Raw genomic sequence first — 26,515 nt, forward strand, 5'->3', positions numbered from 1 at the left:
CTTTAAATGCGACAAGAACGGACATACTACCAATTGCTGCAGGACTCGGATCCAACACCTTACTTCAACCACCAATGTCGAAATCTCTCGAATATGCCATCTATGTGGTGTAATGGGACACTTCAAGAGGGACTGTCCAACAGAGAAGAACGACGGTGAATCCGGAGGAGTTTGACCTCAGAATGGAAAGAGGCAACGAAGGACCCTACTCTAGTATAGGTTCACTTCCAATCGTCAGTATCATGTATGTTTTTAAAACATGTTTAAAACTAGTGCAACTCGAGTCTTATCTTTTGCGAGATCCCATCAGTTAAGGGACCCTCGTGCTACGTATACTTGCCTTTTATAGTATATTTTGTTCGGAACAGTATTCCCGTAGTTACTCTAACTCTGTTAAAAGTTGCACTGTTGTGTTTTGACTGTAATGCCTTTATGATCAAATCTAGTGTCTTTTACTTCTAAGTAAGGCCGACATTATCATACAACTTGAGTCAATTCGATCCGCACAATACTAGTTTCGTGCATACGTGTCCTTCTCCGAAAACGTCTTTCTAGCGAAGCCGTCATTCCAGAACACCAAAATACTAATGCATAGAGTGCCTCATGTTTCTTATCCCTTCCGAAGAAAAACTTAGCAAACCTCCCCGAAGTACCACTCATACAGTACGTCATGTTCAATCCAAAGACCCATACGGTTGATCTATCGTTGAAGAATGTATACATAGAGGTGGTATATAATAAAGGTTCTACAGGTTTAGAATTGATGATTCCACTTTAACTTCTTTTCCTCGTTGGGATGTGGGCTTAAAGAAGAATCATTTATTCGACTGCCTTTTCAATATTAATTATATACGACTCGTATACGCAAAACTGTGATTGATAAACCAAGTATGAGTTCTAATATGAAATTCAGGATGGAGACTGCTTAAGACTACAAGTGATCATGCTGCCATGTGAATAAACTTAGAAGCCAAACTAATTCCCTTCTTGCTGATCAAGATAAGAGATTGAAGCTCAGAAGTACTTACGAAAGGAATAGTATACATTCCTTTCATACATCGTCACTACAAGCCAGGAAGTGAAAAACATTTAGCATACATTCGACCAAGAAGAATTATCATGCCGGTGAAGTCAAACGAAAGAAGCAAAGTCGTATCCTGATAGTGAAAGGTTCACTGGAATGCCAAGCGAGGACTTGAGTTCACTCAGGAACGCGAGGATCAAAGGAAACTTCTGTCTGTAACATAATTATCAAGTCTTGCTTAAACTCTAATTTCGGGATGAAATTCCCTCTAACATGGGGATGATGTGACAACCCGATATTTCGAGACAGTATAATGGAACACAAGTCAAATTTAGGTCAAAATTTAACTTTCCTAAAATCTTATTTGAGTTAAATAAAGTAGTAGGAATCGTATCAAGGTTTTCATACATATATAGAACCCTAAAATCCGAGTTATAACGAAGAAGTTATGACCAACCGAAGATGCTCGGCAAAACCGACAACATTGATAAACATAAAACACGAAGTTTCAATACAATAATTTTTAGCCTTAGGTATCTAAATGAAAGTTTTAGATATCATTAAACCGTAAACGTACATAAAAAGAACGTCCAAATCTGACTTCGTATGAGGAAGTTATGATTTTTCTAAGTTACGGATATAGCAGTAGATAGCTAAAAACTCAAAATAGATATTGAGAGACTTTTAGCCGACACAAACTAAATGAGAATCTAAGCTCTCAACAATAGCAACGCAACGGTAAAAAGTCTGATGAAAACGGATGTCGAATGAAGAAGTTATGGACTTATGATGGAGTTTTTGTGACCCGGCCTACTAAAAATATAGTCAAAATTAGCCAACGTAGTCTAAACGAGAGTTGTAGAGCATAATCTCACCTAAACGTGCATATAAAGAACGTCGAAAACGGTGCTCGGATGTAAAAGTTATGAATTTCTGAAGTTCAAGGTGCGAATCCCGACTCTATGTCAGAACTCACGATGTGAGCCCCTTGAACGACACTTTCAGAGCCACTTGACGTGTGACGCATGCCATGAGTGAATCGGAGCTGACTCACGATGTGAGTTATGAAAAACTCACGACGTGAGACCCAAAATTCACCCTATAAATAGGAACCGAGGGCAGCCGGCTTTGGTTCTTCATTTCTATCATTTCCCCTACTTCTACACCCTATTAAGCCCCTCTAAACTACCTCGAAGCCCCGGTAACACCTCCAACACACGATGCAACTCCCGAAGTCCCGAGATTTCCGAGAAATCGACTTCTTTCCAATCGAAGTTCTGCTCAACTTTCACTTCAACTTCTTCAATCTATCAAGTGAGTTCATACCCCTTAATTAACCTTTTAAATGTTTTTAAATGTTTATAAATGCTTTATAGGGGGATACAAGTTGAATCATGTTTAGTTATTATATCAATCACATGTGATTAATAACTAGCATGCAAATGGATTTACTATACGTTAACTATTTTACCAAACAGATTTCTTCGAATGACTTTCTTGAACGTTTTTACATGTTTAAAAACTCTTTATCATATTCTCTTACACACTGTAAGTTTCCTTTCAAACTCTGTTACAAAGGTGTTTTCAAACAAAGGTTTTCCTTATACTTAAACTGTCTTATCAAACAAAATACTTTCAATCGTTTTATAAACTGACATCAGGTCATCGTTTCTTAGTATTAAACTTTTCAAAGGTTTTACAAAACTTCTTTTACACTTTGATATTGTCAAATGCATGCCTACATATGTATAGTTATATAAATAATGTTTAAAGGACTTATGACGGTTAGCTCGCTTTATTTCCTTTTCCTCGTTGGGATGTCGCCATATGACATCGGTTGCTCGACCGAATGTCATCTAAATATTATATATATATATATATATATATATATATATATATCATGTATACATATATAGGTATAAAGGTTCCATTAGTCAGTTCAGTACCTTTGAGTAGCAAAGGTATACTTTCGGTTATACTCGTACATTACTAGTAACTATAATAGGTATAGTTAGGAGATACAACTTACAATTCCAAGTACAACGAATTACAAGAGTCAGTTCATTCATGAGTCTATAATAATACATTACATGTTACATGACTATGTTTACATATATACGCTTACATGAATACGTTTACATAGATACGCTTACATGAGTACATTTACAGAGATACGCTTGCATAAACACGTCTACATTAATACGTTTAATGGATACTTTTACATAGGATCTATTACAAACATTTCGGGACTTACCATTCCACACCAAAAGCTGTTAGCTACAGTAGGGAAAAGGAGTGTCGACGAGTGTCCAAGGTTGTAATGTTCGGCGAGTTTCCACGCCGTGTATATCCTAATGCAAAAAGATACATCTTTAGTTATTATATTATTCTCCTTCCTTTATTTTGTGACACATTCACATGAACGACGAGGTAGGATATATTTGATATAGATAAACTATTTTTCCTTATTACCTTTATATTGTGACTCATACACATAATCAACGAGGTAGACTATAACTTTTATAATAATAGTTAAACAGGGAAAAACCATCACATTTACAGTTAAACAGGTAGACTATAGCTTTTTGTAGTATTTACCAATCAAAGACACATTAATACTTATGAATTCACCAGCTTTATTATTGATACTCACTTTCAAAATAACTTGTATTCTCAGGTTACAAATAGACAAGTACAACAACCAGGTCTTGTGAAGACGGAGAAATCAAGACTCCTCTTTTATTATCAATATTTATTATGTTGTCTTATACTATGAAAGAACACACTTCTAATTAAAATTATACTATTAATGCAATGGATGATGTTGTTTCTTGTTTACTACTTTACATTGTTGTGATACATTACATGACGTCCTCCGCCCCCACAACGTTTCCACCGTTCTTGGTTTTGAGGTGTGACAGTATAAGTGGAGAATGATGTGAGACTCGTGAATCTCAAGCGTAACTTGAGTCGGGGACCACATAATCTTGTATGGGTGATTTGACATCTATTCAATGATCCGCGGCATCCCCGTCATTGAATTTGAGATGAACATAATCTGAGATGAACATGCAATTGATAGTTAATGAATCTCAAAGATCTAGGAATTTCATGATGATTGAAATTGACGAAGAGCTTTATCTACCTAAATAACTTTGTGGTGTGTTTACGGCATCCCTTTACGCATCATGAAGCCAAACATGGATCCTAGCCTTAATCTAATAATTCATTTAGGGTAATTATTAATTAAGGACTTATATAAAACTAATTGGAGTCTTATCTTTTGTAGATGTCGAACTAAGGAGACAACAACAACAACAATAACAATTTTCCTCTTCCTCCTCCTCCTCCTCCAACTCAAAACTCAAGTTTCTCTCTCATGTCGGTTCTTAATAGGGAGAAACTCAAGGAAGATGGATCGAACTATCTTGATTGGATCAGAACCTTGAGGATTACGTTAAGATATGAGAACAAAGAGTATGTTCTCGACGAAGATGTCCCCGTGCTTGGAGAAAACCCCACCCTAGAAGAAGTTATTTCCTACAACAAGCATTATGATGAATCGACCAAAGTGGCTTGCCTTATGTTAGCGACCATGGGCTATGGTATCCAAAAGAACTTTGAGACATGGGGTGCTTTTGACATCAACCAGCAGCTCGAGGAAATGTTTCAAGAGCAAGCAAGGCAAGAACGATTCGAGATCGTTAAATCCCTCATGGCATGTAAGCTACAAGAGGGAGCTTCTATGTGTGCGCACATCCAAAAGATGAAGTCGTACATAGACAGACTTGGGAATCTAGGTGTCGAGCTTCCTAAGGAGTTGTCCATTGACATGGTCTTGAACTCGCTTACTAGTTCGTATTCTCAGTTCATCATGAACTTCAATATGAATGGCCTCGGCAAGACTTTGATGGAGTTACATGCCATGCTCAAAACTACTGAAGCAAGCATGAAGAAGACCAACAACTCTAAGCCTACTGCTCTCGTGCTGGCTTTTGACCGTGGTTCTGCCAAAAGGAAAAGGGCGCCTCAACCTAAAGAAAAGGGTAAGGGTAAGGTCGGATAGTCTGGTCCTCCTCCCAAGAAAAGGGCCCAAGCTGAAATAGCTCCTTCTTCAGATCCAAGTGAGGCCGTTTGTTTTTACTGCCAGGAAAAGGGACACTAGAAGCATAGTTGCCCTAAATACCTCGAGGACCTTAAGAAGAGCAAAGTCAAGGAGGGTAGCACCTCAGGTATGTTCATGATAGAACTCCATAGCACATTTACTTCTAACTCTTGGATTCTTGATACAGGATGTGGTACTCACATTTGCTCTGATATGCAGGGACTAAGACAAAGTAGGAAGTTGAAGCATGGTGAGCTCAACCTAATCATGGGAAACAGGTACAATTCAGTTGTTACAAGGATTAGGAACTATGAGCAAATGCTTAGTGGTGGTGTTTGTCTATGATACACTTCCGATATGTTTTTGGGGGTATGCCTTAGAGACAACCGCCCATATCCTAAACCTCATACCTACTAAGGAGGTTGCTAAAACACCCTCTGAAATGTGGAGTGGTACACATCCTGCTCTTGCACATGTAAAGGTTTGGGGACACATCCTTCTCTAGCACAAGTAAATATACCCATATTTACGATAATCATCGGTGAAAGTCACGTAGAAGCGGTTCCCATCCTTTGTGGTGGATCTAAAGGGCCCACACACGTCGGTGTGTATAAGATCCAATAAACCCTCACCTCTCTCACAAGTTCTAGTGAAGGGTGACTTGGTCACATTTCCAAGTAAACAAGATTCGCACGTGTCATCTTCCCTAAGTTCGAATGACTCCAACACTCCATCCTTTTGGAGTTGGGCTATGCGCTTCTTGTTGACATGTCCAAGATGATAATGCCACATGGATGCCTTATCCATAGTATTGGAAGAATCCATACACAACACATCATTTCCTAGGTTATCTACAGCCATAACAGTTTCATAAATTCCATTACAAGGCATAGCTTCAAAATATAAAACACCATTTAGATAATCATAAATCGAACCATTCTCATTATTAAATGAATATCTAAATCCTTGTCTAAACAAACCATGAAAAGAAACGATGTTTCTTGCCATATCTGGTGAGTAGCAACAATTATTTAACTCTAAATTAAATCCATTACTAAGCACTAAAGAATACACTCCAATCTTGGTGACAGGCGACGATCTTCTGTTTCCCATGATTAGATTTATTCTTCCAAGCTCCATATCTCTATTTCTTCCTAGTCCCTGCAAATCAGAACATATGTGATAACCACATCCTGTATCAAGAACCCAAGAAATAGTATGAGATGAATCATTAGATTTAATTGTGTAAATACCTGTGAAACATGGCTTGATCTTCCCATCCTTGATGGCTTGTAGATATTCCGGGCAGCTTCTCTTCCAATGCCCTATTTTGTGGTAATGGTGGCACTCTACCTCCTTTGGGTTTAGGTTGGGCTTAGCAGGATCAACCTTGGTCCCACTAGAAGAGGAACCATCTTGGGACTTTCCCTTGTGGCGGCTCTTTGAAAAAACCTTCCTCTTCTTGCCCCTTCCTTGCCCAATAGCTAAAACAAGAGCAGCGGGTGGATTGGGAGTTGGTGCAATAGACTTGTCCTTGAGGTTGCTCTCAGCAGTCCTTAGGAGCCCTTGGAGTTTGCTTAGGGTGACCTCTTCCTTGTTCATGTGGTAGGTCATGCTAAATTGGTTGTAGCATGAGGGCAAAGAGTGAAGAACAATGTCGATAGCTAAATCTTCCCCAAAGTTGACATTCAACTTGCGAAGACGATCAACATACCTTTGCATCTTTTGCAAGTGCACGGTTAGAGACTCTCCACTTCCCATTTTAGTAGTGATCATATTCGTTATGATTTCATATCGCTCTTGCCTCGCGCTTTGGTGGTATCTCTCCATCAAGTCTTGATGCATCTCATAAGGATACATGTCCTCATAGGACTTTTGGAATTCGGATTTCATCGTGGCTATCATGATGCAATGGACTTTCATTGCATCAGGTTCATGGGTCTCAAAGATAGCCATATCTTCGGGAGTAGCAGTTTCAGGATTGATCTTCTCGAGCTTCTCATCAAGAACATACTCTTTGTCCTCGTAACACGTAATCATGCGAATGTATCTTATCCATTCGCTAAAGTTCGATCCATCAAAAGTCACTTTTTGACAAAGGCTCATTAGAGTGAATGAGCTAGCAACAGTGTTGTTTGCGTTAGACATCTACAAATAGAAAGGAAACAAAGTTTGATTAGAGTTAAGTCCCTAATTAACACCCAAAATAAAAATTAGGGCCAGCACCCAACAACATTATTTACAAATTAAAAAAGGAATGCCGTATTCCAATATGCAAATAATTTGGAGGTAAGTGAATGATGATTCACTAATTCTTCACCATGAAAAACATAAGCTTAAGTTTTAAATGTATTAAGAATTCCTAGATTTCTTTGAGATTCATTGAACCTTTCAATCGCATGTTTACATCTTGATATGCCCCTCTAGTTTGTGACTGGGATACCGAGGATCACAAAGCGGGTGTGAATAACCATGCAAATCTACATGGTGCCTTCATTGTTACAGTCAACTATTCGATGTGCCGGTAAACCACACACGCTCCATCGAGCTATGACAAACAATGAATCACCCTTTGCCACATTTATTTAGAACCAATTAATGTGCTGGTTAACCATACACGCTCCACTGACATCTTAACAAGGGTGCAAAGTGTAATTTCATGGGATTGCATCAATTCACTTTCCTAAAGTAACTAAGATTGGGAATTTTATGAAACATGTTTAGTTACTTTATAAAGATTCATTATACTTATTAATGAGGAGAGGGTTTCCCTATCCTACCCATTCGGCTAACGACCCTCCACCAGTCAAGAAAGTGGTGGGTGTGAGTGTACACCCATTAAGCATCATTTTATAGGCAGCAACCTTATACCCACCTTATAGACCGGCTTCGTGAATGATACCTACTAACGGTAAGACTAGAATTTTAAATTATATATATATATATATATATATATATATATATATATATATATATATATATATATATTAAGCTTGTAATAATATAATAGTATAGGGTTAAATTTTAAACTTGTAAAATTCTAGGGTCTGAAATTTAAATTTAAATTAAACTTTTAATCACAACACTTAAATTTCAAAAACTTGAGGACAAGTTTTAAACTTTTCAAAACATAAGGATCAAATAGCAAATAATACAAGTAAACTAATTAGATTATCTCAATTTGATTTTATTCAATACTACTTGCAAGATAATTCACCAATTCAATTCAAATAATCAATTATTATCATATAAGGAAATTATTATTCAACTAATTGGTAATTATCTTTTGTTTGGTCAAGAGTATACTCATATATATGATAAAATTCAGATTTTAATGACCCAAAATAGTTAAGGCAAGTATCCTCAAGTAAAACAACAAGAAATCCCTAAACTACCTCCAACTGACGCTCGAACTCGCCGAGTTCCACTATGGACTCGCCGAGTTGGAGCTACTCGCCGAGTCCACAATGGAACTCGCCGAGTTCATTGAACAGAATCACAAAATCGATTTTTTTTCAAGCAACAAGCAATCAACCAATGCATCAATTCAATAGAAAACAATCAAATTCCTGATACCACTAATGGGTTTGAGCCATAAGAACTTTCCTATGTGTATATGTAAATCCTAATGCTTGGATCTAGGTTACTCTAATTGAACATGCAATGTATCCAAGGCTTACAATTCTAGATCTGGTGTAAACAATTGAATCATATAATATAAAACAGATCTAGAGGAATACCTTAAGTTGCTTACTTGAAACTTCTTGTTCTTGGAGCTCAGAGTCACAATTGTCAATCCTTTAATGGCTTACAAACACCAACTAGCAAGAGGATGATCTTGAGAGAGAGTGGGGAGTGTGAGAAATGGGCCCTAGGATTTCTTGCCTTTCATGAGTGCCGATTTCCCTCACCCAAGGGATCTATTTATACTATGAGCTATTAGGGTTTCACCCTTAACCCTAATTGAATAACTTAGGCCCTAAGCAATCCACAGATCCTCCTAGATATTAGGCTTGGACGATTTTAAGATATCCAAACCCTAAAAATCATCCACCCTTATATCCATAAGGATTCATAGCCCAAAACACAACTATCACACATTTGACAGTTTATGCCCCTTTATTTAATTAATCTCTTTAAGTCACCAAATTAATTCTTAATTAATATATGACTTATATTAATCAAATAATATTATTATTCCTATAATATATTATTCTCATAATGTATTAACAATAATATCTCCTCTCTTTACAAATCATCCTGCCAAGTTGCTATGGTGAAGCCAACCCAAAAGGACCATGCACAACCGGGTCAAGTACTTACGAAATATAGTTATAGCCTTAGACACTAATCCAACAAGTTGGTCTTCTTACCTTTCACTATCCACCCTAGAAGCCAAAAACAGAGTTGAAGTTTTTTTCTTTTGAGAAATGTTGTGACTTTCTAATAATCATGTTGACTTTTGTGGTTTTTTAAGTATCCGTATACAAGTCATGATTTGATGATTCATACAATTTCATCTTTCCAAGTACTAACTCGGAAACAAAAGATAAGAGATGTCCCCAATGAGTAAGTCTTCATATTATTTTTATTTTGTTTATTTGTATGTATGTGTATGCTCCAAAATTGTGGATATCTTGGTAATTTTTAATTTATGATTATCTTATATGGTTGAAGACCATATAATAAAGTTGTACACAAATTGAAACACATTTTGTTTTATATAAAGCCCGTCCATGTTCTGTTGTTGCTAGGTCAGTTCCATTAAGTATGATGCATGCTTCAAAATTATTGTTTATCGAGCTAAGTTATATAAATTATTTTAAAAATACAATTTACTCAAGTTTAATCAAATTCAGAAGTTAATTCTGAGTTCTAGGTTACTTTCTATCAATGTGTTCATAACTTCAACTTTTTTTATATAACTCTTAATTATTATAAGTTTCTTAGTTTTTTATTAACTTAATTTTTTTGTTTTTGGGATGTATATTGATATAGATTTTCCTGATTGTTATATATATATATATATATATATATATATATATATATATATATATATATATATATATATATATATATATATATATATATATATATATATAGCCACGCATGTATGTGATATCTTCTTCTTGACAAGTGTTAAAAGCAGTTGAGTCAATTATATTTTTATGTTTTGATGATAAAATCCTTATGCCAAATGCCAAGCAGATTAATTCATCTATTAAGTGTTATAAAATCCTTACTTTCTTTTTCCAACATATAATTGTAGAAACATCGCCATGGAGTATGAAGCAGGAATCAGAAGACGAAGGTTCTCAAAACAAGGAGAAAAGAAGTATGTTATTTTTTGTTTTCAGAAGTGCATGTTACATATGTGTACTTAATTGCTTGTGTTGTGTAATTTAGTATAAAGATTAATGTAAGTATTTTATTTGGTATGCATGAATGCTTTAACATCTAAAATCGCATTGCCACGTAAGGTCGTATATATTATTATTGGTAAATAACATCGTTAGAGAGGCCTCATGAAACAAAAAATTCAAAGATATAAAAATTCTAGGCATCGAGACAAAATAAATATGTTATTTGAAAATTAGTGTATATATATATATATATATATATATATATATATATATATATATATATATATATATATATATATATATATATATATATATATATATATATAGAAATTTATGCGAAAAACAAAATATATCTCTTTTATTACTATTAGATTCTTAGCTACATGCATAGATAGAATAGTATTACCCATCTTTATCTTTTTTTTACTGTTATGACTTCATAATTAGGGAAAAAGCATTTTCAAGTATTGTTGGTATACTAATAATATAATTAGATTAAAATGTATGGGGAAAATAAATGCATAGAATGGAAAGGAAATGGTCTTTATTTGATCAATATTAAAAAAAAAATACACCAAACGGAAAAATAACAATATAGTCTGTTTAGTTGAAGTTTGATACGTTAGATTTGTATATTTATGATTTTTTTGTGTATATGGTAATAATTGATTTGTTTATCTATTTTTTATAATTATTTATCGGTCGTTTTGCATAAAAGAACTAATTGTCTCTAAAACTAATTTTTATATACACATCGTTTAGCGTGCGTAAACAGCTAGAATATATATATATATATATATATATATATATATATATATATATATATATATATATATATATATATATATATAAAAGCTATCTTGCAAAATGAATAGTGAACTCGCGAAGTTTTAGCAGAATTGGTCCTTGTATTATTGTTGGAAGTATCAACATGCTGGTAAAGTCGGAGCATATTTTGACTGCGTAAAGGGTTGTCACAAATGGCCCTTTGTTTATATATGTTTGTTCAAATTCATCTCTAGGTTAGTTTTTTTTCTGCTTTTGGTGAGTTTTTTTTTATTTCATTCTTCATATTCTTACTAGACACGTGTTACGTGTTAGCAATCTGCCTTATCTTTATTTGCCTCAGCTGCTCGATTACACCACTATTCTTTACTTTTGCTTCGTTACTTTTGCCCACCGCTCCAATTTGGTCATGGCAACCACTTCTTTCATCGTTACCAGAGCCCCGTTTTGGAACTCGCGGCGGACGTGGCGCCGGCTACACCAACAGAGACGCTACGGCTGGCGAACGGTCGGGAATCGTTTTCGAACAACGCAGTGGAGCCGGATGCGGTTCAGCCGTCCATTCCGTTTCTCATCTCACGATTGCAGGTATGAGATGTTGCTAACCCATCGTCACCCACCGATCGGTCTCTTAATCGGTTGGTCATCGGCTAAAATCTTTGTTCGACTTCCCCATCTTCTCTTACCTATTTCGCTTGCTACCCACCGTTGTAAATCGATTTCAGCCACCGATTTCACAGCTTTGTTTTGGATTTGATTTGAATGTTTTCAGGATTTTGAAATCAGCAACGTTGTTGGGTAGTGCACAGCCCACCACATGGTCCAGGTTTGATTTTCCTTTCATTCTATGCTCAATTTGGCTTTTCTTTTTGAAAAATCTGACCTTTAAAGCCGTAATTATCGGTCTACCACATCCTTCGTTGTTGGCACCCATAGGGAATTTTGAACATTCAAAACCGTCACGACGAAGAAGACGAAATTCTTCGTTCCAGATAATTTGCTTATGAACAAAGGATTAGAGGGTTCCAGAGGGAAAATCTATTGCGACAGGGGCGAAAGACTGTTTTGTTGTTCAGATTGGTCGTTGTGTTCAAAGGTAAAATTGGTTGGTAGTTTTCAATTTTTGCTATAATTTGATTTCATAAGGAACTGTTGAAATTATTGATGCAGTTGGTTTTAGAGTGAAGGAAGACGTCAATCTGTCACTTATTGAGTTTCAACTTATTAATGTTGATGTAACATCCCAAAATACGGGCCCAAAATTTCATTTTTAATTAGGCGATTTGCAAAACGTTTGTAACAAAATATCATTCGACCATATAATTTAATAAAACATGCCTCGTGTTTGTAAACCAAAACGTAAATCATAATAATATTGGAGTACAAATCCCAGAATGTCTCATAGTGCGGAAAAACAAGAGCGTGTGTGTGATATGCCGCTACCGCTCCATCTCCTTCCCCTTAGCTAAAGAGGTACCTGAAACAACAACTAAAAACCGTAAGCACGAAGCTTAGTGAGTTCCCCCACTGTACCGCATACCAAGTAACCACATAACATACATATATTGTCAGGCATATTTGGGTGCCCGACCTACCCCTTCGGTCCTCTCGACCGAATACTAACTAGCATATTTGGGTGCTGGTCTCCCCTTCGGTCCTCTCGACCGGATACTGACTAGCATATCTGGGTGCTTGTCTCCCCTTCGGTGCTCTCAACCGGATACTGACTAGCATATATGGGTGCTGGTCTCCCCTTTGGTCCTCTCGACCGGATACTGGGGACTATTTCACCCCTACCACTACCACATAACACATATCACATAATCTATTTAACATGGCTGGGCATGACTGCCCCTTCGGCCCTATCGACCGGTAACCTGGGGACTATCTCCCCTACTATCACTAGCACAAAGCATCATATCATACAAACACATAAACATAAAACAGGTAATAGCAACCCTAGATGAATATCACAGAGACAATCATCTAATCATACAATTCCTACTAGGGGGTCGACATTGTGGCCTTAGACCCCCTGCTACTAGAAGGTAACTCACCTCGGAGTAAATGTTCAAAGACTGCTTGCTGAGCGCCTGACTGCTGAGCTGGTAATCCTCCGGCTATAAATGATTAACATAGATTAGACACCCATTAATACCCTTAGGTCAAAAGACTGGCCCTCCCTTGGTCCAAGGTCAACTCCTTGGTCAAAGTCAATGTCTATTTGACTGGACTCGCCGAGTCACGACATAGACTCGCCGAGTCCTTCTACTATTAACCCGGTCCTACTTGACCAGTCCTTCTTCCCACTCACTGAGTCACCCTTAACTTATTACTTGGGATAATTGAACCGACTCGCGACCCAACTCGCTGAGTCCAGGAACAACTCGCTGAGTTTGAAGAACAACTCTCCGAGCTCCAGGCAATCTTCATAGGACTCGTCGAGTTCCATTTGGGACTCACCGAGTCCCTTGACCAATTTCCCATATAGACCAAATTTACGACATGCAACACTTCAAAACCAAAGATCTATGATCCTAGGGCATGCTTATTACGTAAAGTTGCAAACTTTACGTGCATGCATGACCCTACAAGCTCCAAAAGGCAAATCCAAGCTTTTTATGAGTTCATACACTCAATGGGGACCTCAATCACTCCAACCACAGAAAGTTTATACTTCTAATACGTCCATATTGTCTAGATCTGAATTCCTTTCGGACCATTAAGCACAAACACGGGAGTATGGTGTTTTAGGGCTTGAAAACCACCATTTTAGGGACAAAAGTGGATCTAAAGAACTAGTGATCAAGGTAGGCCTCCCGAATCCTCTCCAAAAGCGGAGTCACCACTGTCATCCACATGAAAATATCCTTGATCGGTGCTGCCTTGTGGCTAAGCGCGTCGGCCACCACATTGGCCTTCCCCGGGTGGTAAAGGATCTCACAATCATAATCATTCACCACATTAAGCCACCAACACTGCCTCATGTTCAAATTCGGCCAATCCATGAGGTACCTCAAACTCTTGTGGTTTGTGTAAATGGTACACCGAACCCCGTAGAGATAATGTTGCCAAATCTTGAGGGCGAAGACCACCGCCCCCAACTCTAAATCATGCGTCGGGTAGTTCGCCTCGTGAAGCTTCAGCTGCCACGAAGCGTAGGCAATGACGTGCCCTCTTTGCATCAGTACCGTGCCCAACCCCGAAATGGATGCGTCACAATATACCACAAAATCCTCCACGCCCTCTGACAGGGCTAAGATTGGCGCCTCGCACAATCTCTGTCTCAGAACCTCGAATGTTGTCTGCTGCTCAAGCCCCCATCGAATCACTACAGCTTTCTTAGTCAACCGTATCAGGGGTACGGCTATCTTGGAGAAGTCCTGAATGAATCTGCGATAGTAGCCTGCTAAACCCAACAAACTCCGAATCTCAGATGGAGACTTCGGAACCTCCCATCTCATCACGGCCTCTATCTTGGCCGGGTCAACCAGTATAGCCTTCTGGTTGACAAGGTGCCCCAGGAATTGCACCTCGCACAACCAAAACTCGCACTTGGAGAACTTGGCGTACAAGCTCTCTCTCCTTAGGGTTTCGAAAACCTCTCTCAGATGTTCCTCGTGCTCCTTCTGCATCTTGGAATAAACCAGGATGTCATCAATGAATACTATCACAGACCGATACAGCATCGTCTGCACATGCGGTTCATGAGGTCCATGAACGCAGCAAGAAAATTGGTGAGCCTGAACGTCATCACCACGAACTCATAATGGCCATAACGCGTCTGAAACGCGGTCTTTTGCACATCCTCCTCTCTGACCCTCATCTGATGATAAACTGAATGCAAATCGATCTTGGAGAACCAAGATGCTCCCTGCAACTGATTAAAGAGGTCATCAATCCTCGGGAGTAGGTAACGGTTCTTCACCGTTACCTTGTTTAGCTCCCGATAATCTATACACATCCGATGCAACCCGTCCTTCTTCACAAACAGAATCGGGGCTCCACAAGGTGAACTGCTTGGTCTAATGAATCCCTTGTCTAACAACTCCTGCAGCTGCGTAGACAACTCCTGCATCTCGAGAAGAGCCAACCGATATGGTACCTTGGCTATCGGAGCCGCACTATGGATTAGGTCGATCCTGAACTCTACCTGACGCTCCGGAGGTATCCCAGGAAGCTCCTCTGGGAACACATCTGCGTAGTCTCGCACCACCGGGACCTCGCTCACCATCGCCTTACCCGCCTCCCGGGTATCCATAACATACGCGACATATCCCGCGCAACCCTGTTGAAGGTAGCGCCTAGCCCTCGCTGTTGAACATACTGTGGGTCCACGTTGTGGCCTCTCGCCATGGATCACCAGCTCTCCCCCACCTGGGGTCCTGATTCGCATTAGCTGTTGTGCACAATCTATCACCGCCCCATTAGGACTCAACCAATCCATGCCTATAATCACCTTGTGCACAAGTTATCGTCGTGTTAGTAGTTTCGGATTTGTTATTGATTCGAGACCGAATCAATTCGTTTGATAACGATTTTTGGCGTTGTTGTGTATTGTAATTCGTTGGTAGTCGCAGTGTCAGTATTTGATCACAACAGATGTATTGAATTAACATTGAAAATTTCTGTTTACAGCCCCTCTTTATTTGGTAAATTTACTTTTTCAACCCTTTGAATAAATTAACTTCCGGTTTAGTCCTTAAACCATTTTTCTTGGCATTTTACCATCAACACTTATTGAAATTAATAATTTTCAGCACATTTTCAATTGAAAACAGTTTTAGTCCATCGAAATACAGTTTTCTCGGCAGTAACCTCTCTTTTTCGAAATTTTTACACTTTTGGCCCAAATTGGAAAAATTTTGCAACTTTGGTCCTTTTCAATTATGAAAAGCATTTTAAACCTTAGAAAAGGACTTGGAACACTAGTAGTCCACTGTTTTACAGAAAAACACAGTTTCAACCTTTCAAATTGGAAAATTTCGCATATTGGGCCCTATTGGGCCGAAAATGTCATTTTTAGCCCATTAAGCTTGAAATTTATATTTTTAATCCTCCAAAAGAATATATTTCCATAAAATACTTTATTGAAACTGTTTTGACTCCTCTCATCCATCAGAATTCGTAATATGTCATTTTGGGCCCTTTAACTTTAAATTTTTAACATTTTGTGTCCAAAAATGAGTTTTTAGCCCAAAGAAGATGTTATTAAGCCACTTAGCTATTTTTCTTGGAATACTTTGTATGTAGTGATATAATTTATGCTAGTATCATTTGACATAAAGTATATCTCGATTTTTAGGGGTTTATGACTAGATCCAACATCATAATCACACCAAAAACACACATATAAGCATAGAAATCATACAACGCATACAAATACATATAGATCTACACTTTCACTTGTATTCCCCCCCACAAAACTTATAAAACAGAAAATTAGGGAGTATGAAGCTCACCATAGGGTTTGGTGATTTTCGGCCTAAGCAACCTTCCTTGGAGGATTTCGAACTTGAATGCTTCTTAGGTGCTAGATCATGATTTTGAATGAATTAAGAGGTGGTTTTGGGTGAAATGAAGTAGCTAGCTTAAGGATCTAAGAGATTTCTTAGATTAGATGATGATTTTTGTGTAAAAATTCCCTTGATTCCTTCTTAGATCTCGAAATATGGGTGAATTATGAGAGAGTTTCATTGAGAGAAAAGTGAGTGAATTGTGTGTGTGTGCGTTGGAATCGGCCGAGAATCAAGAAGGAAGGAGAGAAAAGAGAAGCATGAAAGGATGGTGCATGGAAGTATGAATCCTCTTGCATGGAAGTCCCTTGGATAATTGTGAGGTGTCACTCACAAAGTCAACCCTTCTTCTTGGGCTTGTTTTGGGCCGAGATTTGGAAAGAAAGAGGAGATTATTGGGCTTTAATGCCCCTAAGGCCATATTAGAGTTAGGTTGAATGAGTTTTATCCCTAAATATATATAAGTGTGATTTTTATGTTTTATTAGGCTAGATTAGGTTAATTATGGCCCATAGTATTTCATGTAATTGATTTATTTCATTCTAGGCCCAATATGGTCCAAATTGTTGAAATAAATGAATGTGGGTCCAATTAGAGTCCATTTACAGGTTCTAATCCCATGATAGTCAAATTGGAAGCCTATTCGTCCATTGAGTCCAATAAGGAAGTCCTAGTCCAAACTGGACCTAAACAAGAACTTCTAGGGTTTCCAATTGCTTGTTAACTATTGGTAGTACTTGTATGATGTATTTGATTGAAATTTTTGATGTCATATAATAAGCATTACTCTTGCTCTAAAGTTTTTGATTCAACATTTTACTTGAGTATAGAGATTACAAGACACAAAATTTCTAGTTGTGACATCATCCCCTCGTTAGAGGGAATTTCGTCCCGAAATTCTGTTTGAAAGCTAGATTTAAGAATACTAGAATAGGTGAGGGTACTTTTGCTTCATTTGGTCTTCACGTTCCCACGTGAATTCTGGTCCACGCTTTGCGTTCCACCGTACTTTCACAATCGGGATGCGACTTTGCTTAGTACGCTTCACTTCCCTACCCATGATTTCAACCGGTTCTTCAACGAACAACCAGTTCTTCAACGAACAGGAGATTCTCGTTGATTTCGATCTCGTCAAAGGGGAATGACGAGCGTTTCATCTGATAGGCACTTCTTTAGGTTAGAGACATGGAACACGGGGTGTACACTGTTTAGCTCTGCGGGTAGTTGCAGTCTGTACGCTACTGGACCTATTCGGGAGACGATTTCAAAAGTTCCAATGTATCGTGGGTTCAGTTTTCCCCGCTTCCCAAAACGAATAACTCCTTTCCAGGGCGAGACTTTTAACAGTACTCGATCTCCGACTTGAAATTCTAAGGGCTTTCACCGTTTATCGGCATAATTCTTTTGTCGGTCGCACGATGCTTGTAATCGAGCTCTGATTTGAATAATCTTTTTCGTGGTTTCACGAATGATCTCTGGTCCCGTTAATGTCTTGTCCGATGAATGAGCTGTTGCTAGTTGGTTATCACCCACCTCAGCCCAGCATAATAGCGATCTACAATTACGCCCGTACAGTGCTTCGAAAGGAGCGACCTTAATGCTTGAATGATAACTGTTGTTATACGAGAAATCGACTAAAGGTAAATGGGTATCCCATGACTTCCCAAAGTCTATCACACATGCATGAAGCATGTCTTCAAGCGTTTGAATGGTTCGTTCACTTTGACTGTCCGTTTGTGGGTGATAAGATGTGCTCATGTCGAGATGAGTTCCTAGTGCCTTCTGGAGAGATTGCCAAAAATGTGAAGTGAATCTACTGTCCCTATCCGAGATAATAGAAGATGGTACTCCGTGGAGTCTTACGATCTCTCGAATGTACAAACGTGTCAATCTTTCCATCTTGTAGGATTCCTTTATGGGCAGGAAATGGGCAGATTTCGTCAGTCGGTCGACTATTACCCATATGGTGTCCAGTCCATCCGACGTTTTGGGTAACTTGGTCACGAAATCCATAGAAATCCCCTCCCATTTCCACTCAGGGATTACCGGTTGCTATAATAATCCTGAGGGTTTCTGGTACTCCACCTTTACCTTGGCACACGTAAGGCACTTACTAACATAAGTTGCAATTTCCGCCTTCATGTTAGGCCACCAACAGTGTTGTTTGATATCCAAATACATCTTGTCTGAACCGGGATGAATGGAGTATCGTGTCTTGTGGGCTTCCTTCATAACAACCTCTCTAAACCCTCCGAGTTTAGGGACCCAAATACGGTTCATGAAATAGTATACTCCATTCTCCTTTGCCTCAAGGATCTTCTCCATTCCGTGCAATGCTTCGCTTGCTCTATTTTCCGTCTTCATGGCCTCTGACTGGACTACTGCAATTTGAGTGGCTAGGTGAGATCGAATGGTTATTAAGAGAGTTTTCGTACGATGATTAGAGTACTCCTTCCGACTTAATGTGTCAGCTACCACGTTGGCCTTGCCTGGGTGGTATTTGATCTCACATTCATAATCGTTTAGCAATTCAATCCATCTTCGTTGCCTCATGTTCAGCTCCTTCTGGTTCAAGATGTGTTGGAGACTCTTGTGATCCGTGAAGACGGTGCACTTCATACCGTAAAGGTAATGCCTCCAAATCTTTAGGGCAAAGACTACAGCTCCCAATTCTAGGTCATGGGTCGTATGGTTTACTTTGTGCGGCTTTAGTTGGCGGGATGCGTAGGCTATCACCCTTCCACGTTGCATGAGAACAAAACCTAAGCCCTGATTTGACGCGTCACAGTAGACTACAAAATCTTTCGTCCCTTCCGGTAGAGATAGTACAGGCGTGCTACAGAGGGCTTGCTTTAAGGTTCGAAACGTAATCTCTTGTTTGTCCGTCCATTTGAATGGTACGCCTTTTTGGGTAAGTGAGGTAAGTGGCTTGGCGATCTTAAAGAAGTTTTGAATGAATCTACTATAGTAGCCTACTAGACCCAAGAATTGACGAATTTCTGTGGGCGTTGTCGGGATTGCCCATCCTTCAACAGCTTTAACCTTAGAAGGATCCACATGAATTCCATCTTGGCTAACTACGTGACCTAGGAAGTTCACACTCCGGAGCCAGAACTCACACTTGGAGAGTTTTACGTATAGCTTCTTCGATCGCAGCATTTCTAGGATTTGTCGAAGATGTTGGCCATGCTCTTCTTTGCTTCTGGAATAAACGAGAATGTCATCAATGAAGACAATGACAAAGTTGTCTAGGAATGGTCGACAGATTCGGTTCATCAGATCCATAAATACAGCAGGTGCATTTGTTAGACCGAAGGGCATTACGACAAATTCATAATGTCCATAGTGGGTTCGGAAAGCGGTTTTTGGAATGTCCTCTTCCCGGACTTTGAGTTGGTGGTATCCGGACCGTAGATCTATTTTAGAAAAATAACTAGCTCCTTGGAGCTGGTCAAATAGATCGTCAATTCTTGGGAGTGGGTAGCGATTTTTAACAGTGAGTTTATTTAACTCTCTGTAATCGATGTACATTCTAAAGGATCCGTCCTTCTTTTTGACAAAGAGAGCTGGAGCATGTGGTGTGGCTGGGACCGGTGTGGTGACAGCGTTAACTGCCACTATCTGCTGCTTTTTAGAGGTCGGGGCCCTGACGCCCCTTCCTCTTATTATTCTTCCCCTTCTTGCCATCACCCTCCTTCTTTCTTTCAACCTCCGCTAGCTTCTCACCCTTCTTGTTGTCATGGTCATACAGCTTCTTTGTTAATCTTTTTGCACTGTCAAATGTTTTGGGGTTTGCAGCTATCACATTTCCTTGAATTGGTGATGTTAGTCCCCAGATGAACCGCTCAATCTTCTCCTCTTCCGAGGTGATCATACCCGGGCACAACAGAGATAGTTCACTAAATCTCGATATGTAGGCATCGATATTAGCATTCTGCATAGTGAGGTTCCATAGCTCTTGCTCCATTTTCTGGATCTCACCTCGTGGGTAGTATTCAGCCATTAACATTTCTTTCATCTCCGCCCACGGTATAGAGTTGGCTACAGGGAGTGTCATGGCTTCCACATGTCCGTTCCACTAGGTGAGCGCTTGATCGACAAAAGTGCAGGCCGCGAACTTCACTTTTATCTGCTCAGGACAATCGCATATCTCGAATACCGATTCCACCTTCTTGATCCATCACTTCAGGGTGATCACTCCTCCAGTGCCGTTAAAACTTCGTGGTTTGGAGTTTGTAAAGTCCTTGTAGGTACACGTTTTGGTGGGTCCTTGATTCATCCAGTTGTTCGAACTCCCGGCCCCTTGCCCGTTGCCTCCTCCGTTGTTACCTTGGTGAATTTGTGCCATAGCTGCGGTGACCACAGCAGACATGGCCGCCTGGAATGCAATGGAGTCAACTTCGGGTGGGGTTGGTCCAGGGTTTCCGCGAGTGGGTCAGCAAGGAATCTTTCTGTCATGAAACGGAAAGATATTGAGTGTTTGGGGTTTCTGAGAGGTCGTGACCCTACTGACTAGATGCAATGTACTAATCTTAAACACTCCTACCGTTTAACATACAATCATAGATTCTCAACACATAGCAATTTGTAATATCATAACAAAGCACTTAAAAGTTTACTAATATTATCTGCATTTGATACAAGAAAATTTTGCTCGCAAGAGCATACATGAGTGATACTAGTTCGACAGCATAACGGCTCTATGAGTAGTGTAGTCACTTAAACATAGAGTCAAGGTACATAGCATAGTTCCTAACAACTTACTAAAATAATTCTATCCCTAACTATGACGATCTGCGTCCTAATATAGCGGTGGAATCATATGCCGAAGTGTTGAGCCAACAGCTGAGCCATCTCAGTCATGTCTACAATGACCTCATCCCTCTCATGCTCTGCTTACACTGCACGTGCTTCCATGGTGAACAGTTGTTGCTGCAGGGCGGCAATCTCGGCTTCTGGGGAGCGGTTCTCCCTTTCGGGATTCACTGGTAGGGCGTGGTGATTCTGTTGCACCTCTCTAATAGGAGATGCGACGTGACCCGGGTCCGGGGCTTGATCCTCCTCCATGTCATCATCGGTCTCCTCGAACTCGTAGTCGGTGTCCATGTACTCATCAGGTTCGATGTCGTGGCCTGGCTCCCTCTTGATTCCCTTCTGGTTCATCTTCAAGTATCCCGTGTGCCACTAGGGCTTGGTGGAACTGAATGCCCTGATGCTCTCCCTCCATGAAGACTGGGAGATGGTATACGAATAAGCTATCATTTTCTTATGACTCTACCACTATTGCATAAGCTAAACAAGCATTCTCTTTTTGGTGCTAAAGGGGTATGGTTTTAGGTTCCCTAGCTATCACGATCGCATTGGAACGTGTGTTAGTTATACCTTGAAGAGAATGTAGTTGATCAGGCTACATCCACTCCTTGGTACTACCAAGAACAGTCCTAATTTAACCGAGATACTAGTGTTATCATGTTTGGTTCGGCGTTATGTTCTTATTCCTAATGCAAGCAAGGGTGTTTTATGTACGTGTTTTGTTCAGAGTTATGTTAGTCCCTCTTTTGGTTTATAGTTGCATATCAATGTGTGGCTAGATATGCTAGTTCACTATAAACAAAGCTCTAATACCAACCTGTCACACCCCCGAACCAGACGGCGGAAACGTCCGAGGGCTGTCGTGACTTAATTGAATACCATAACATTGAATATATATGAAACATAACATCATTCATCACCATGCATTAATATAGTACAACTGGTAGAGTTTACACTGAGGACATTGTTTTATCATTACATTCCCAAAAATAAATTGTTCGATCATGAATAAACAAACTGCAAGCCATCACTAAGTACATTTTCCCCTCGGTTTACTTGTTACCTGAGAATACAAGTATTTTGAAAAACGTCAACATATGAAATGTTGGTGAGTTCATGAGCGGTGTTTGAAAAGCAATATTTGTATTGTTTTGAAAACTACCAGAAAATCCGATATTTTTTGAAAAGAGTTTATGAAAAAGTTTGTAAAGATCCATAAGTATGCTTGTTGTTTCTATAGTTGTAGAAAGTATTCAATAAACTTGGTGCGCATTTCAAAACTGTATGTATTGAAAAACCCTAGGAAAACCCGATGTTTTCCTAACACTTTGAATTCCATGTAGTTGTTGTACCATCGCGGCAAGTGAAGTCATTGATTCCAGGAGACGTCGGATTATTGCGCATGGTGAATTGTTATAAACACGCGTTACACAAACGACTAGTTTATAACTATACTAACGATCCCTTAGGCGTCGTCCGTACTATTCACGTAATTCAACTGCCCTGACTTCTTGTAGTCCCACATCCGAAGAGAAAGAGGGCACGAAGACCTCGATAACTCCATTTGTCGGTTGGGGATAAAATGAGTGCGAAGGGCTCTTGGCCCGACTCGCATTTGAATAACCGACTTTACTAGCAGTACCAAAGGACCCTTGGGGACCAATAGTATAATAGCCATTGAAAGTCCTTTTACGCTGTGTTGGATCATGTAAGACCCAACAACTCGTAAGGTTGGTGTCTTTAGGCCTAAAGATCAGGTCATTGGGCTAGCTAGGCCCAACAAACAAGATTTTACACTTTTGGGTCCAAAGATGGTGCGTCGACGTCTGTGCACTCTCACATGTGTATTGAAATCCCAAATTTTCCATGTATGAATCGAGTTATCGTCGTGTTAGTAGTTTCGGATTTGTTATTGATTCGAGACCGAATCAATTCGTTTGATAACGATTTTTGGCGTTGTTGTGTATTGTAATTCGTCGGTAGTCGCAGTGTCAGTATTTGATCACAATGGATGTATTGAATTAACATTGAAAATTTCTGTTTACAGCCCCTCTTTATTTGGTAAATTTACTATTTCAACCCTTTGAATAAATTAACTTCTGGTTTAGTCCTTAAACCATTTTTCTTGGCATTTTACCATCAAAACTTATTGAAATTAATATTTTTCAGCACATTTGCAATTGAAAACAGTTTTAGTCCCTCGAAATACAGTTTTCTCGGCTGTAACCTCTCTTTTTCGAAATTTTTACACTTTTGGCCCAAATTGGAAATTTTTTGCAACTTTGGTCCTTTTAAATTATGAAAAGCATTTTAAACCTTAGAAAAGGACTTGGAACACTAGTAGTCCACTGTTTTATAGAAAAACACAGTTTCAACCCTTCAAATTGGAAAATTTCGTATATTGGGCCCTATTGGGCTGAAAATGTCATTTTTAGCCCATTAAGCTTGAAATTTATATTTTTAATCCTCCAAAAGAATATATTTCCATAAAATAATTTATTGAAACTGTTTTGACTCCTCTCATCCATCAGAATTCGTAATATGTCATTTTGGGCCCTTTAACTTTAAATTTTTAACATTTTGTGTCCAAAAATGAGTTTTTAGCCCAAAGAAGATGTTATTAAGCCACTTAGCTATTTTTCTTGGAATACTTTGTATGTAGTGATATAATTTATGCTAGTATCATTTGACATAAAGTATATCTCGATTTTTAGGGGTTTATGACTAGATCCAACATCATAATCACACCAAAAACACACATATAAACATAGAAATCATACAAGGCATACAAATACATATAGATCTACCCTTTCACTTGTATTCCCCCCCCCCCCCCCCACAAAACTTATAAAACAGAAAATTAGGGAGTATGAAACTCACCTTAGGGTGTGGTTTCGATTTTGGAGGAGAAATGGAAAAAAGTTTGGTGATTTTCGGCCTAAGCAACCTTCCTTGGAGGATTTCGAACTTGAATGCTTCTTAGGTGCTAGATCATGAGTTTGAATGAATTAAGAGGTGGTTTTGGATGAAATGAAGTAGCTAGCTTAAGGATCTAAGAGATTTCTTACCTTAGATGATGATTTTTGTGTAAAAATTCCCTTGATTCCTTCTTAGATCTCGAAATATGGGTGAATTATGAGAGAGTTTCCTTGAGAGAAAAGTGAGTGAATTGTGTGTGTGTGCATTGGAATCGGCCGAGAATCAAGAAGGAAGGAGAGAAAAGAGAAGCATGAAAGGATGGTGCATGGAAGTATGAGTCCTCTTGCATGGAAGTCCCTTGGATAATTGTGAGGTGTCACTCACAAAGTCAACCCTTCTTCTTGGGCTTGTTTTGGGCCGAGATTTGGAAAGAAAGAGGAGATTATTGGGCTTTAATGCCCCTAAGCCCATATTAGAGTTAGGTTGAATGATTTTTAGCCCTAAATATATATAAGTGTGATTTTTATGCTTTATTAGGCTAGATTAGGTTAATTATGGCCCATAGTATTTCATGTAATTGATTTATTTCATTCTAGGCCCAATATGGGCCAAATTGTTGAAATAAATGAATGTGGGTCCAATTAGAGTCCATTTACAGGTTCTAAGCCCATGATAGTCAAATTGGAAGCTTATTGGTCCATTGAGTCCAATAAGGAAGTCCTAGTCCAAACTGGACCTAAACAAGAACTACTAGGGTTTCCAATTGCTTGTTAACTATTGGTAGTACTTGTATGATGTATTTGATTGAAATTTTTGATGTCATATAATAAGCATTACTCATGCTCTGAAGTTTTTGATTCAACATTTTACTTGAGTATAGAGATTACAAGACACAAAATTTCTAGTTGTGACAAATAACCTCAGGACACAATCTCTGAACACCGCTGATGCCTGCACCGATCGATCATTGGCAATCTCTACCTCTAAAGGGAAATCCAACATGCCTGAAGACTCAGTAAACTTCTTGCTAAGCGCAAGTGAAACAAACGATCGGGTGGCACCCGAGTCAAACAACACCTGAACAGGGATACCGTTCACATGGAACGATCCTAACGCATATACACAGAGCACATATCAATAACGTAACATCATATAAATAAAATAGAGGGAAAGAATCATACCCGTCACCACATCGGATGTGGCGCGTGCCTCCTCGGTAGTCAGCTGAAATGCCCGGATCCTCACCACTGGAGCCTTTGCCTTGCCCTGCTGGCCATCAGTGATCCGTAGGGTCGCTGGAGCCAGCGCCTTTACTGGCACCAATGTTGCTGTCAACTGGGGGCAACTGGCCTTCTTGTGGCCCCACTGGTTGTAATGGAAACATAGCAACTCATACGTCTGTATCACAGGTGCAGGGGCGGTACAATCCCTGCTGAAGTTCCCTGCCAAAGTCAAATAGAAGGGCTTGCCTTCCGCACTTTCATATACCAAATACGAATTGAGAAGTGAATTTGACTCATATGAAATAGCAGTGGATTCAATAGCATCGACGAGAGAGAGAGAATTCCTATTGAGGGATTTGGCCCTATAGTGGTAGAACCTGGTGAACTGGGCGTACGACTTCTCAACCTTCTGTGAACTTTTATTCTCTTATGATTTTTGCTACTTTGTTTAGTTTAGTGATTGATATCTTATAGAAGCTGGTAAAGTAAAGACAAATCTGTTCCTATCAGATAAATTCTTAAGAGAAGAGGAAAAAAGTCCTCCGTCATAGGAGGCTGAGGGTACCTTCCTAGAGGTTCTTTTTTAATTTGAATCATGTCTTCTCACTTATGTTTATGCTTATGATAATATATGTCGATCCCTAATCTCACAAATAGATTTCGACCCAATCTCCCATTTGTGAAGCAGATCATGAGTGTATTCCGCCTACATTTTTTAGGTTCTTTGATTATGTAAGTTTGTTTTCTTTAGATTGCATTGCACGAGA

This window comes from Lactuca saligna, chromosome 1 (assembly GCF_052625555.1).
Source record: "Lactuca saligna cultivar CGN05327 chromosome 1, ASM5262555v1, whole genome shotgun sequence".
NCBI classification, from domain to species: Eukaryota; Viridiplantae; Streptophyta; class Magnoliopsida; order Asterales; family Asteraceae; genus Lactuca; species Lactuca saligna.